Raw genomic sequence first — 9,300 nt, forward strand, 5'->3', positions numbered from 1 at the left:
CTAAGGGCATTTGGATGAGCAGGTGATTAACAGTAGGCTGAGCTTCTGCCCAACAGGAAACATTTATATTTCAAGCCTTAAAAAACTACCATAATGTAGATATAGTAAATAAATAATTGTTGAGGCTAAAACAATAATAACAGAATGGGCAAAAGTATGTTTACAGCTGTGAGCACGCAAAACACAGTTTATTCTTGTATTGTTATTCATTAATTATATTATTTTCCATAGGAACGACTGTAAGCCTACTTTCGCCCCATTCCTATAAATGCTGAATAGATACATCTTTCACATCTGTAATTCCATAATAACAGGTACAGAATTCAGTGTGTAGATGTCTATAACATAACAGTCTTCCATTAGGGATGTCTGACTGCTGGCTTAGGGCTCCCAGACTGCGAGAGGGAGCAGGACAGCACGAGGGACCACCCCTCCCCGCCAGTGCACAAATTTCATGCACCGGGCCTCTAGTTACTTATAAGAAGTAGGAAGGATAGAAAATAGAGACCAAAGCACAACATTTTTAAGGTTTTAAAAAATGTAATGAATGATAAAGAATTAGATTAGTTGCATGAGTACTCATTTATTATGTAACTAGTGGCCCAGTCCACAAAATTCATGCACATTAAAAGGGAATTAATTAGAGGAAGTATTTTAATATTGCTATTTGCCCTTTCTCTATAATAGAAGTTTCAGAGATGAAAGGAAATTAGTAAAATGTATATGAAAATAATATATAAATTTATTAATAAATAACAAAATGATATAACAACAACTAAGACATGATATAAAAACAACAAAAACATGATATAAAAACAACAAAAACATGATATAAAAATAACAGTGATGCAAACAATGACTGATAAAGGGATTAAACTTATTCTAATATCTCCCTGTACACCACATTAAGAGTGAAAACACTTTCAGAGTGCTTGACTAATTTCCCTTGTGATGAAGTATTTACAACTTTAACTTTGTCACATGCTCTTTGAACTTGAGAGAAAGCACCCCGTGCTGGGGGCAGTAGTTCCCGCCCCCATCCCCGCCCACCAGCTCCTGCCTGTGTGGGCAGCCTGTTGACTGGTCGTGACTGGGACACCATTAGGACCAATTAGCATATTACCTCTTTATTATATAGATAAATAGTAATAAAATTTCCAAAGACAGTGACTGGCAATGGGTCCATTTCCATTTAAGGAGGTCCGATAAATCACCTCTAAGAATGCTTTCAAATCCATTTGAACATAGGTAACCTCCTTTTTGTTGTTGTTGTTTTTTTGTTAGTCCTCACCTTAAGATATTTTTTTTCCATTGATTTTTTTTTTTTTAAGAGAGTGGAAGGGAGGGAAAGAGACAGAGAGAAACATCCACATGAGAGAGACACATCCATTGGTTGCCTCCTGCACGCCCCGACCAGGCTGGGAATGGAGCCTGCAGCGGAGGTACCTGCCCTTGGCCAGAATCCAACCCGGACTCCTCAGTCCGCTGGTTGATGCTCTAATCGTGAGCAAAACCAGCTAGGGCGTAAACTCCTTTTAAAAAAAGTAAACAAACAAACAAACAAGAAATATATATATATATATATATATATATGCATATATTGTTATAGGGCAGTAGGCATTATTGCACTAACATAAAGCAAATGAAAGAAAGAATGAAGAAAAAGTATGGAGAGCTCAATTCAGCAGAGCAGTCATAAAAGAAGACAAAGTAAATGTCTTTGCCCAAATAAACGTAAACACAGTGAAGCAGCCAGCCCAAGACCCTTGGTTGTGCAGTGAAGACAAGCTGCAGTCGTCCAAGCTGCTTTAAGGGCTCATCATTGTAAATAAACCCATCGAGTTAAATATAAGTCAGGCGGGCTTATGAAATGTTTCAAAGGTCCTGCCACGTCATTTGAAAATTATCTCCTCTGAAAAAAACAGTTCTCTCCAAGTGGCTTCTCTGTAGGACACGGACACACACACACACACACACACACACACACCCCGGGGAGAGAACTTAGAAGTTCAAAAAGAAGGAAACTCTGGGAACCAATGGACCTAATAAATACTTTTTAAAAGTTCGGGCAGGACACACAGGCGCGGGCCCTGCAGGCCACTTTCTGACCGGATGAAGGTGCAGCCGGTCTCCTGGGCGGTCCGGTCCCGGTACGGCGAGCGGACAGAGGGCTCTGCGGGGCTGCGAGGGGAGAGGCGGGCGCCGTGGTTTGGGGCTGGGTCCCCGCCTCCCCGCCTCCCCGCCTCCCCGCCTCCCCGCCTCCCCGCCTCCCCGCCTCCCCGCCTCCCCGCCCGGGCCTGGGCGAACCCTAACCGCGGGTGGGGCGGCGAGGAGAGGGCTAGTGCCAGGCTCTTGCAGGGTCGGGCTTGGACCTTCGGGTCCTCTGGACGCAAAGCCAGCACACACAGGGCCGAGGCTCCCAGTGGGCGGCGCGGACACGGGAGGCGGGTGGGCGCCCTGCCCTCCAGCCGCCCCGCAGCCGCCCCGCAGTGGCCGGTCCGATGGTGGCTGCGGAGCTCCGGGTTCTCCGCCAGGCCCGGCTGCGCCTCCGGACCCAAGGCGGCCTCGGGGCACCGGGAGCCCGGGCTGCCCGCAGCCCCTGGGGCTGGTCCTGCGAAAGCGACGCGGGTTGTGGGGGTGTTGCCTGAAGATACAGAACAGGTCCCAATCCCTACGGTTTTTCCATGGAAATGGCTGATACGTGCAGCTATTGTTGGGCATTTTGCTGTTTTCTTCTTCCTCTTCTTCGTGTGTGTGTGTGTGTGTGTGTGTGTGCGCGTGCGTGCGTGTGTGTGTGTGTGTAAGTTTTCTACCAGTACTTGGAAAATGTAGCCTTGTACAAAGAGAGCATGAAGGCTTAGAGTCATTCAAGGATTCCAGCTCTGACAAGGAGCCAACAGAAGCTCAAAGTTCGGACGCATTCTGTGAAAACTGCGCAGTTACAAACCTTAATTTGAGGATAAAATTCTCTTTCTAGAAAAAAGAGTTAAAGGAAGAGAAATCTGAACATTCTGAACAAGATGAATTGATGGTGGATATTTCAAAAAGGGTACAGTCCTTAGAAGACGAATAGAAATCACTCAAATTGAAGCCAAAACAACCTTCAAAATATTTCAAGTGGCCCTAACCAGTTTGGCTCAGTGGATAGAGTGTTGGCCTGCAGACTGAAAGGTCCCAGGTTCGATTCCGGTCAAGGGCATGTACCTTGGTTGCGGGCACATTCCCAGTAGGGGATGTGCAGGAGGCAGCTGATCAATGTTTCTCTCGCATCGATGTTTCTAACTCTCTATCCCTCTCCCTTCCTCTCTGTAAAAAAATCAATAAAATATATTTAAAAAATATTTCAAGTGAATGAAGAATGACTTAAGATAGCCCTGGCCAGTTTTGCTCAGTGGTTAGAGTGTCAGCCCTCAGCCCCAAGGGTCGTGGGTTCGATGCCCAGTCAAGAGCACATACCTCAGTTGCAGGTTCAATCCCCAGCCCTGGTAGGGGTGCTTGGAGGAGGCAACCAATCCACGTGTCTCTCCCCGTCCTCCCGCCCTTTCATTTGTCCCTCCTTCCTCCCTTCCATTCTCTCTAGAAATCAATGGAAAAAATATCCTCGGATGAGGATTAAAAAAAAAGAAGAAGAAGAATGACTTAAGATAGATATAAAAGATGCATGGAGTGAAAATTCCCAACTTCAGGAAAGCCAGAAACAGCTTTTACAAGAAGCTGAAGAATGGAAAAAACAATAATGTTTGAACACTCTAAAATACATGCAAAATAAGTTCTTTGAGATAAAGAAAAATAGATCAAGTCTTTGACTGAACACTTGCTAAAGATGCAAGATGGGCTGCTGTGCTTGCAGAAGGCCTAATGGATGATAACTTGGACTGGGAAATGAAGCGTGATTCAGAGAATGATTCAGCACTCTTCCGTAATCAACCAAAAGGAGCTCTGAAGAAGCTGATTCATGCTGCTACCTTAAAGGCTTCTGTATAAACTCTAGAAGGTGAAAGAAATCAAATATACGGTCAAGTAACTGAAGTAGTTAAAACAAAGGAAGAGCTTATAGGTTGTATTAAAAATCTCCAGACTGAGCAAGCATCTTTGCAGTCAGTAAATGAACATCTTACAAACGAAAATTAAAAGCTTCAGCACAAATTAATGACTGGACTGTATCAAGAAAATGAAATATTTCACAGGAAGTTAAAAGTAGAAGAAAATTACTGGTTAGAGAAAAAAGAAAAATTCCTAAAGCAAATGAAAAGACCAGCCACGCATCGGAAGAGCTGAAGACGGACAGAAGGGAGCCGAAGACCCTGAAGAATTGGAGCCAAGCCTTCATTCTTATCAAGAGCTGATTATTTCCCACAAGATAAAGGCACTGATAATTGGTTAGTGGTTTGGACTGAAAGAAACCTTGGTGACTTAAAGACAGGAAATTCTTTAAAAAAAATATTTTTATTGTTTAAGGTATTACATATGTCTCCTCCCTCCCACCCCCCCCCCCCATTGACCGCTCCCCCCAGCCACTCCCACCGCTGAGGGCAAGCCCCCACTGCCCCAGTGTCTGTGTCCATTGGTAATGCTAATATGCATGCATACAAGTCCTTCGGTTGATCTCACCCCCCCGCCCCCTCCTTGTCTCTGGATCTATTTTTGTTCATCAGTTTATGTTGATCATTATATCTCACATATGAGTGAGATCATGTGATATTTATCTTTCTCCGACTGGCTTTTTTCTGCTTAGCATAATGCTGTCCAGTTCCATCCATGCTGTTGCAAATGGTAAAACTTCCTTCTTTTTTATAGCAGTGTAGATTCCATTGTGTAGATGTACCACTGTTTTTTAATCCACTCATTTGCTGATTGGCACTTTGGCTTATCCCAAGAAACCAGAAACACCAATCAGAAAGGATATATGCACCCCTATGTTCATAGCAGCACAGTTTACAATAGCTAAGATTTGGAAATAGCCTAAGACAGGAAATTCTTACCTCAGACAAAAATTAACTGAAACAGAGCTTAAATTTGAACATTCAGAAAAAGATCCTTATGCCCTTGGCATTCTAAATACAGCATTTGGCAGAGACCATTCCCCATAAGAGCCCTCATTGGGTGAACCTTCATTTGAAACCAGAACTTTTCTTTCTCTTCCCACATTGTTGGAGGATCCACTCAGATTCTCACCGTTGCTTCGAGGTGGAGGAGGAAGAGGCTAAAGAGGCCCAGGGAATTCTCAGAATCATTAGGTTACTAATGAGAGAGGAGAATCAAGAAAGCAGACATGAGTTCCCATCTGTGTTGATTCCGCTTTCAAATGAGCCTACTACTGAATGAACATTCAGAACCACAAGAAACATGACAATATTTTTGGTCTCTCTTCAAAAATAATTTTGATTTTCTCTCATTTTCAGTAATTGCAGTTACTTAAGTGATTATACTTATGCTTAAATTGGAACTTAATGGATTTATATTCTCAGGATAGTATTTTGTAAATAAAAATGACTTAAATATGGAAAAAATTAAATAAAACATTCAAAGAGTACTTAAGTTTATTAAATGACATTTTATTTTATTTTTAAAATATATTTTATTGATTTTTTACAGAGAGGAAGGGAGAGGGATAGGGAGTTAGAAACATTGATGAGAGAGAAACATTGATCAGCTGCCTCCTACACACCTCCCACTGGGGATGTGCCCGCAACCAAGGTACATGCCTTTGACCAGAATCGAACCTGGGATCTTTCAGTCCACAGGCCAACGCTCTATCCACTGAGCCAAACTGGTTAGGGCTTAAATGACATTTTAACCCATAGAGATAATTTTAATTCAGAAAAGGTAAAGTTAGTGGACAGCAAGCAAAAATGAACCATACTATTCCTTAGCTAAGATGGGAAATTGCTTATTTCCATATTAACAAAGATTAAATACCTAACCAGAGAAAAATACTCACCCTATATAATAAAAGGCTAATATGCAAATTGACTGAACCGTGGAATGACCGGTCGCTATGACACTCACTGACCACCAGGGGGCAGATCCTCAACACAGGAGCTGCCCCCTAGTGGTCAGTGCACTCCCACAGGGGAGTGCCACTCAGCCAGAAGCTGGAATCAACCTGGCCTGTGGGGAATTGGGCCGAAACCAGCTCTTCGACATCCCCCAAGGGCTCCCAGACTGTGAGAGGGCACAGGCTGGGCTGAGGGACCCTCCCCCACCCCCAACAGTGCACAAATTTTGTGCACCGGACCTCTAGTTATGATAAAAGCAGATTTATCATGAAAAAGCACTTGGTAGATAATATAAGAAAAATTTTAGTCCATTACCATAATTTGCACAAAATGCCACGTTAATTGGCTATGAATAAAGGGCATTCCTTTGAACATTTTAGAAGACAAAGCAATTTGAAGGGAACTTCCTTTGCATAATGAATATTCTATATAAGTCATACATAAAACCAAGCAATTATAGGTGTCTGGATTTCACAGTGAAGATAGGAACAAGACATGGTTGCCCCTTGTCCTTTTCTTTTTCTAAACATTTTTATTGGTTTCAGAGAGGAAGGGAGAGGGAGAGAGAGATGGAAACATCAATGTTTGGGAAGTAATTAGGGTTAGATGCAGTCATGACAGTGGGCCCCCATGATGGGATTAGTGCCCTTATGAGAGATACCAGAGAGCCCCTCTCTCCTCTCTCCTCTCTCCTCTCTCCTCTCCCCTCTCCCCTCTCCCCTCTCCCTTCTCCTCTCTCCTCTCTCTCTCTCCATGTGAGAGGAGGTCATTATGAGCAGACAGCAAATGGCAGCTGCCTAAAAGCCAAGAGAAGAGGCCTCAGGAGAAACCTACCTTTCCAGCACCTTGATCTTGTACTTCCCAGCTTCCAAAACGGAGAAATAAAATTCTGTTCTTTTAGTCATCCAGTCTACGGTATTTTGTAATTACCTGAGCTGACTAAAACACTCACCTTTAGAAGTGAAGGAACAAGGTTTGGACTTAGGTCTGCCTATTCTATTACTTCAAGTATCCACTCTGTTTGTTCATCTACATTAAATGTACATACAGGGTACATAGGGAAACAAGTTGGTTCAGTGCTGTCAGCTGTGAGACACAATGTTTCTAATGAGCTCAGTCTGCAGATGAATCACTCTTGCTAAGAACAAAATCAATGAGTGAAGTAAGTTGTTTAGGAAGACACTGATGTAATGCAATGAATTTTTCACTAACCTTCAGACATTGGTAATTTTACAGCACTTTATTCATGACAGACAATCACAAAAAATAAGTTAAGTGGACATTGTTTGATGGAACTTAGCATTCAAAACTTTAAAACCATAGAAATGTGAATTTCATATTAACATGAAGATGGGAAGATTGAGCTTGGTGCTTGGGTTACATATCTGGTCTGTGATATAATTCATGTCTAACATGAAATAGTCAACTTTTAAGAAGGACTTGTTGACACCAGTTGTTCTGTCGGTGTAAACAGCTATAGAGACCGGAGAGAATGTTCCATTTTATCCCATGCATTATGCATGCACAACATACATAATGCAACTGACTGCTCTGCCAGACTCTGGCCTCCGTCTTTCCTTCTTCTTAACATAACCTTAATGTTGTTCAAGTATGGCCCACCCCCACAAAGCTGTGTGCTTCAGAGATGCTGCTGCCTCATCACCCACCACACCCCAGGGGGGAATTGCAGTTAGTCAAGGCAAGTGGTCTTATTTCCTTTGATGGTAATTGGTTTGCCAGGAAATGACTTCTGTGAGCCAGTTCTGGCCAGGAGACAGGAAGATACCAACTGAGTTAAGGACGTGAATGCCAGTCCTGCTTCCAATGCCATTCTGCCTCACATCAGAAATAATCACAGGTTTTGACTATCAATCAAATTCGTAAGATACAATAGACTTTATTCTAATACTTCATGTATTAATCTTAGAGAGGGATACAAGACAGGCAAACTGAGTGTACAGTTACGTCATGTCATCAGGAGGCTCAGGTATACTGGCTTCTTAGCCTGCCTGACCCACCCGTGGCCTGTACAGGTGCTAAGGAAGATGGGGTGCACGATGCACTTGCCAGGAGTCTCAGCGGTGTTTATCCGGGGGCCAGCTCACCGCTCTCTGTGCAGGTGCAGTTTCGCAGATGGGGGATTTTGGAGCAGATAAGGCAGACAATCAGCTTCCAGCACAAAGCATTCTTCTCTAGCCGCACATGGTAGTTGCCAAGGAAACAGTGCTGCGAGAAGGCAGCTCCAAGGTCACCTTCCCAGAGAGGTGTAAATCTGTTTGGAGACCCAGGCCTGATGTTACTCCCTTTTCACAGGAAAAACTTTGCTGGGGCTTTAAGGAACGGTTTCCAGTCTCTTAAGAAGGGAAGCAAAAAAAAAAAAAAAAAAAAAGCAAGTCTTGTTCCTCCAGACATTTTTGTATCTGAAGAGGATGCTTGGACTATATCTTCCTGGTGCATTTAGTTTCCCAAGCTCCACTGTAAGACATCTATTTTCACAATTTCTCTACTTTCCTCAAACCTCTTCCCCAGTTCTTACTGTCAATTGATTTCTTGCTTCCTACTTAACTAAGAAAATAGAAGCAATCAGAGAACGTCTACACTTTCCCACCATCACATACCAAAAACTATTTCCTTTTTTACCCATATCCTCCACTCCCCTCTTCTTACTACGGATATATTGTCCACACTCCACTCTAAGGCCACACCCTCTACCTGTGCTTTAGCTCTTGTGCTCACTCATCTATTTAAGGACATCACTTTAGCATCTGTAAACCCCCCTCTCCCCTAGTTGATCATCCATCAGCATAAAGCCTTTAGTATTTCCTTTTCTTTTTATCCTCACCCGAAGATATGCTTTGGTTTTTTTTTAGAGAGGATGGGAGACAGGGAGGGAGGGAGAGAGAGAGAGAGAGAGAGAGAGAGAGAGAGAGAAGGATTGATTGGTTGCCTCCCTCACCAGGGATCGGACCTGCAGTGTAGTTTTGTGCCCTGACCAGGAATCGAATCCACAACCTTTTGGTGTATGGGATGACGTTCCACCAACTGAGCCACAGACAGGGCTGTATTTCCTACCTTAAAAATCTCTCACTTGACCCCACATCCTACTCCAGCTATGGCCCATTTTTCTACTCCCCATTATAGCAAAACACCCCAAAGGAGTTTTCTATACTGTTGTCTCCAATTATTCTAGTCGTATTATTATTCTTGTTTTACTTTGAGGGAACATTTATTAAAGCTGGGGACAGTGAAACAAGGAAGGGCTTAGCAAAGAAGCAACAGGAGAGCCTAGACGGGGCTGCCA

General features: G+C 43.2%; 1 pseudogene; it reads left to right on the forward strand.

Annotated features, from left to right (window-relative positions):
- Nucleotides 1-2,501: 2,501 nt before the first annotated feature.
- On the forward strand, nt 2,502-5,325 carry LOC138993316 (cTAGE family member 2-like; annotated as a pseudogene).
- The last annotated feature ends 3,975 nt before the right edge of the window (nt 5,326-9,300 follow it).

Source organism: Myotis yumanensis, unplaced genomic scaffold (genome assembly GCF_028538775.1).
Source record: "Myotis yumanensis isolate MYYU_CA2020_CCGP unplaced genomic scaffold, mMyoYum1.0.hap1 SCAF_1, whole genome shotgun sequence".
Lineage (NCBI taxonomy): Eukaryota > Metazoa > Chordata > Mammalia > Chiroptera > Vespertilionidae > Myotis > Myotis yumanensis.